Genomic DNA, 6,368 nt, shown 5'->3' with positions numbered 1-6,368 from the left:
GCATCATGGGAACAGATTCCATTGTTATAGCACTATTTTGCTTATAATTATCGATGATGATTTTGCCATGATTTGTAGTTTCTATGAGCTAGAACAGGTTATTAAACTTTAAAGATACATTCAATTTATTCAATTGCATTTGCTAAGAAGCCGCCCTCGGTCTATGATGTGCCCATTGCTACCGGCCTGCTGTATATCCTGGCGCGAACTCCCCGATTCCTCTCATACTTTCCTATACAACGCTTCATTCACTTTGTATTTTGAATAGTTTTTCGAACAGCTTTTAGTATGAAAAGTTTACCCTGAATGGAGGGAAAGCAAGATCCCATGCAGAGGAGTGAAAGCACAATCCTCGAAAAAGGGCTTCTCCACTGGTGAAAGAATTTATCCCAGGTGCCATTGTGATGAATACAGCTTTTATTTCGCGGGGTTTTGTTCGGAACTGGTCAGCTGTGATGGAATGTAGGACTTGGGCCATTGAACCTTCGCTTGGACGAGTCGATTCGGTTTAAAGGGGTCGTCATCTTATGGAGTTAACAAGTTTGAAAGCATAATCGCCTTTATTTTGCGATGTTACCAATCGATATACCAAAGAAAAATATGAAAACAAAAGTAAAAGGTACAAGTTGACGTTTCTTCTCATCATTATCATCTGCAGCAATCGCGGTAGTTATCTCACGAGTCATTCTCCCCTATCGATAGCTTGCTCCGATTCCATTCAAGTCATTGTGAAGATTTGCCCGAGCAATCGAGCTTGGAGCCTAGTGTGTTGGCTGACTTTGAAGATGTACATTCACGTATGTGTGAGTTTGTGTGTCTTATGGACTTCATCTTATTCGTGTTGGAGGCCTCTGGAGTTGGACCACATTTATAACCAAAATTGTCGCAAGAAGTATTTCGTTTTGTTGGCTGCAAAGAATGGACGAATTAGTCGGCCGCAATATCATTTATTCCGTAATGAAAAAACATTCAGACTGGATTTCAACTAGCATCGTTAGCGCAATAGTGGCTATTTCGCATTTACGATTGTAAATGCAACCGTACCAACCACATAAACCACCCAACGTTTCCTCCTCCGGTTCAACTTGCTCATTCAACCCACATGCTGTGATTTCCTGTTGAACCTACACCAATCAGAGCGACATGTCACTACTAGGCATGATTGGTAGTGGTAGTACCAGTAGGTCCATAGGTATACACCTGAGAGGTATACCAAGGAGTTACCAGCACTGGGTATACACGCTGGTGGAGGGAATGCCATGGGATTTGGACCAGCATAGTTTCTTCCAACATGTCCAAGCACATGGGTGAGTATTTATGGTTTTGTATTCGTTATTTAGTTAAACTAAGAAAACCCGTTAAAGCCTTGTATTCGCCATCCTGTCAAGTTATTGTCCATTCCATTTGGAAAAATTAGGTCCTCATAATACCTGAATACAGAGTATATATTTACTGTCGTGAACGACGTATTGTCATGTGAGAACAGTGAGGTTGTGTAATGAATGTGTATATTCTCTCTTGATGGTTCTCCGCCTTGAAACATTGAACGCAAGATCTAAAAAATAATCCTTATATAAGTTGTATCTTTCTTTGTACCGGGTAAATTGATTATAAAAGGGGAAGAAGGAATTCTTGTGAACGGAGAACATGAATGTTGGACGTTGGCTTTATTATCATTTAAAAAAGAGCCCCATTCAAAATCATAAGCTAAAAAAACAACATAAAAATATGAGTTATGACACGCATGTGTCTGTTGAGTTTCACAAAACGTGTAATACTAATAGCTGAGCTCTGTCTCTGAGAACTTTGAGTTTCATTTTACAGAGAGCAACGTCAATCAAGATGAACCCGGGTTAAATGAAATAAGATAAAACCATGAATATCTGACACTTAACCCTTTCTAGTATCATGGACCTATCACAAATAGGTCGTAATAGGTCCATGCTAGTATGAAGACTAGAAATCAAACTCTAGCCAGCCACACAGTACACATGGTGCATAGTAAATCGTACTTCAGACTCGACATGATGTGCAATGCGAATTGCGAAAGCCAATGCCAATGGTATATATGCCTGCATAGTGCATACTACTATCACCCACGTGGGATGACGGCTCGAATGTGCTGAAGTGTATCATAATTAATATGCATGGAGATACCAACACTCGTCCTAGCACAAAACCTGTGTGAAGTAAAATAGTAGATTCAGTAAAACCCCGACAGGTCCATGGCTTTTCGTGACCACCCTGTCGATTGTGAATAACGAGGTACTATTCAGCTTTTACTTCCGGTCGAAAAGCTGATGTCTTGCCAGTAATTAGATAAGGGATTATGTTCTTGTGCTCTCCGGTAGGTCCATGACGGACGTATTGGCGCCACTTCTGATTGGAATTTGAAGGATGTTAAATGAAGTATAAGGCCGCAGATTCTGAAGGCAGAGCTGGGTCCCTTTTCGAAATGAAAGAACTAGTTTAACACTATGGCAATTACCATGGAGACAGAGCTCTCTAAAAAAGACACTAAACAATCACAATTAACGTTTCCATAAATGGTAAATTTATCATTGTATTTTTTTTTCAAACAAGCACCTTGTGTATTCACCTTTTCAGTTTACACAGGTATGAATTTAAACTGGGGAATCGAATCCATCCATGCGTGGCGCTGGGAGTAATTGGAATTAAGGGGGGGGGGGGGTTACGGACCAGCCGACCTGTTATATTTATCAACGTTTGCAGCTACTAGTAATAAGGAGTTTGCGGTTTTTTAAGTGCCATCATTAATTTCTTCACTGGAAACAATTGGCAGTAAAACTTCAAAAAATATTTTTTACTCATGTGTTCTGGAACAGATGCCAAAGCTCTCATGACCTTGTCATGAAAATCGTAAAACGAGAATCACAGATGTGTTGAGAACTTCAGTTGATTTTGCTCTTGCCCCCCCCCCCCCACCCCCTCTTCAATTATGTAAGCGACTCTTATTTCAATTTTTCCAAACCAGATAATGCCTAAATGATTTACGTCACGTTCAGTCTCATTTAAACAGATTCTTTTTGGTCATGCAAACATTTTGAAATTGTGTGACATCCAGGCCCGCACTGAACTTGTTAGACTTTTAATTATGCATCAAGTGTTTACGACCGGGAGATCTACAGGACTACCTACCCTCCCGTATACAGATGATGATGGTTTAGTAAAGGAGACTGAACGTGACGTAAATCATTTTAATTGTCTTTTATGTCTTTTTTGGGTGAGAAAATCACTTTTTTATTATTGATTTGGGTTGGGGCCGGGTTTTGGTAAGTTCTTGTTGATGATCATAGATTGCATGATTTGCATGGAGAGTGGGGTAATCAGTCGAAGGGCCGATTCATTGACGCTGCGATGGAATCAAAAATTGCAGAATTGAGAGGCTCATCTCTGACCAGCCTTTGTTGCATACAGTACTCTTAATTGATTATGATTCTTCCTAGGATTGGCTGGAAGCACACAATCATGACAATTGGTAATGGGGTATTTAAGCTCCCGCGTTCGACAATAATTATCCCAACTGCCCATTCATCCCAGGATTATGTAGATTCGCAGTTCGACTCCGGAGGACGCAGAAATCAAACAATACACCTTTGAAAATTTGAAATACCCAGTCTTGATGGTGAATAGGAAACTCATGTTTCAAAATTCCCTTGTTAGTTTCAGTACTACTACTAAGTAGCTGAAGCTCCCTGGTGCATTGTAGGGTCTATGCAATCGGAATGGATATAGGGCCTATCCTATGTACTTCTTGTACTCCGATTGTCGGGTAATTCCCCTACTATTTTTATGTAGAAGAAAGAACTAAAATTCAGGTATATTTTTAGAATGTTAGAGGCGTAGGTTGAAAAAAACATTTAATCAGAAAAAGTGAGATCAAACAACACTCAAACTTAAATCAAATCGGACAAGGAATGACAGCTTTGCATTATTTCGGTATACATGTATGTATCGTATGACTTCATGAATATGCTGTTAGCAAGGTAATGATGTCACAATCTCACTTAATATTTTGTATTGTATTGAAAAACTCGTGTGATAAAAAATGGGCATTACACGAAATGAATATTCATGACTGTCCCTCCTACAATCCTGTAACTCCAACCAGGGGCCGTTTCATAAAGCTGCTCGTAAGTTCAAGAGCGACTTAAGGAACGACTGGTGAATCTTTCTTACGCGCTAAGTAATCACTAATGGACATCAACATTAATGGTGAATATTTATTAACCATATATAAGAAAGGGTCACCATTCTTACTCACGAACAGCTTTATGAATCACCCGCCAGGAGAGGTAACTACCACATGAATATACATTTCTCTGTTTCACATATAAGTAAGCTCAAGTTACTAAGTGTTTTTTATACCTTCTCAATGAACGACAAGCTCCGTATACTTGCCTGAACTTTATGGCGCCCATCACACGGACTTTGATCCTAAATACTGGTCTGATACCTGCCCTACTTGTCAGGGTCGAATGGAGTTGATGGGCCATGGTGCACAAGTCTATCACCGAGGAGATTTGTATTCCATCGACGAATAACGAACTTTTTCCATGTTCATACCCTACCTCACCCCACCCCCAACATTTTTACTTACTGAGAGGGTAGTCTCTACTAACATCTCTGGCAAGTCGGTTGCCACCTTTCATCCAGGCGAATATACCCGATCGCAAGTATTTTACCACCTTGATACATGTAATTACTGTTATATGTTGCTATACATATAACTGTATGTTTGAAAAGAGGAAGATAAAAATATAGGCCCAATTGATGGAAAACGATTATGTTCCCCATATTAACGTTCATTATTTTTCATTCAAACCACCTATCATTTAGGTGGTAGTAATAATAAATGTTAAAACTGCCGTTTTCGACTCGCAGTACGGCCCGGGCGTATGGCCGCCGTAGAGCAAATGTGACTGAGGTTTTACTAGTTTAAAAACTTCATCTGTTTCAAATATTAAACATTTGTTTCCGTTCAATTAAGTCCCAGAATGTACTGTTATCTTCAGTCAATGGGTTATTCCAGTTTCAGTTTTCAAATACGATAGAAACCTTCCCAGTCCATGATACTTCCAAATTGAAAACGATATTATTTTCTTGTAGGAATTAAGTACAGGAGCAGGTCAAGTAGTATATGCCTATCGATGTGAATTTGTGCTTTATTATTAGCGTGCTTTCAATGGTAAAGTTTATCCCACCGAAGGGGGTTATTTTAGGCTGTATGCTGCTGGGAAAATGTGAATGCCTACGATCGATTTCTTTTTCTTTCTTTCAGTATCAAACGATATTTTCCCTTTTTATTAGCCAACTACACTCAGTGAAATTATTGATTGCATGCCCTATGTAACTGTCCTCTTTAATTTGCTACTTAAATGCATCAGGCTTTGTTGAATGCTCACCAGTAATACCATCTTATGTAGTTTTGATGTGCGAAGTAATGGTAATTTTTTGTTGGGAGTGGAATAGCCTGGTCTCTATTGCAACGAACCCAAGATGCCTTTAGGCTGCACTCTGACCTCCACAGTTTCGGAAGTATTACCCATAGTGCTTTGCACCGTGGGAACTGGGAGAAGTACCGAATTTGTGTGCCTCCAACTGTCGCGAGCTTCTTCCATGATGATACTTCATTAACATGTTGCTTCTGCCGGAAATGAAATTATTTTAAATAGCATAAACAGAGCCTTTATGCCAAGTTATGACTGCCTTGGTCAGTCAAAATACACACTTGTAAATATGAAAATAATACTCCTAAGGTTCGCTAAGAGGGGGACATGAAGGAGAATTGCGGAGTAAATGAATACATGTATGCATTGTTTCTCAACAGTTACATGTATGCTTTTGCATTTATTATAGGTGACCAGGGGAAAGCCAGCTGTAGATTCGGGTTGACCTGTCACCCCCTGGAGACAGATGACAAGTTATGGGCCGGACGTTTCCAAGGCAACGCCCACTATGGTATGCGGAAACCTCATCGACATCCATTTTCCCCCTGTCTGTGTTTAGACTCCCATTGACAGCCGCTTGTGCTTATTTTCACTTGCTTTGGATCTTGGCTGCAAGGGAGAAACTCCAAATATCACCTAGGTGAATGAATGAAACAAAAACTCTCATGACTTGCGAGTCCTAACTGTGGTGTCTTCCCAAACTGATCACTTATGGCAATAGATGGGCTCAATTTTAAACGTAGGTTTTAGTGGAATAATGTGATTTTGTTTGCAATGGTAGGGATGGTAGTTGGTATAATCACCAGATGAAAGAACAATTTCACCCAGGTTGACCTCTCCGTGTTTGAGGTCAGTATAAGACGGTCATCTCCATGGTATTTGATGGTCAAGTCGGAC

The 6,368-nt window shown here is 39.9% G+C and overlaps 1 long non-coding RNA gene across 1 annotated transcript; it reads left to right on the top strand.

Annotated features, from left to right (window-relative positions):
* The first annotated feature begins 530 nt into the window (after positions 1-530).
* LOC121409975 lies at positions 531-6,116 on the top strand. Its single transcript, XR_005969255.1, has 2 exons — positions 531-1,307; positions 5,881-6,116. It is a non-coding gene; the product is annotated as an uncharacterized LOC121409975 (long non-coding RNA).
* The last annotated feature ends 252 nt before the right edge of the window (positions 6,117-6,368 follow it).

The sequence above is a fragment of the Lytechinus variegatus genome, chromosome 3, assembly GCF_018143015.1.
Source record: "Lytechinus variegatus isolate NC3 chromosome 3, Lvar_3.0, whole genome shotgun sequence".
In the NCBI taxonomy this organism is placed as follows: Eukaryota; Metazoa; Echinodermata; class Echinoidea; order Temnopleuroida; family Toxopneustidae; genus Lytechinus; species Lytechinus variegatus.
The sequence above is the reverse complement of the archived record's forward strand: the minus strand, read 5'-3'. Positions and strand labels throughout refer to the sequence as shown.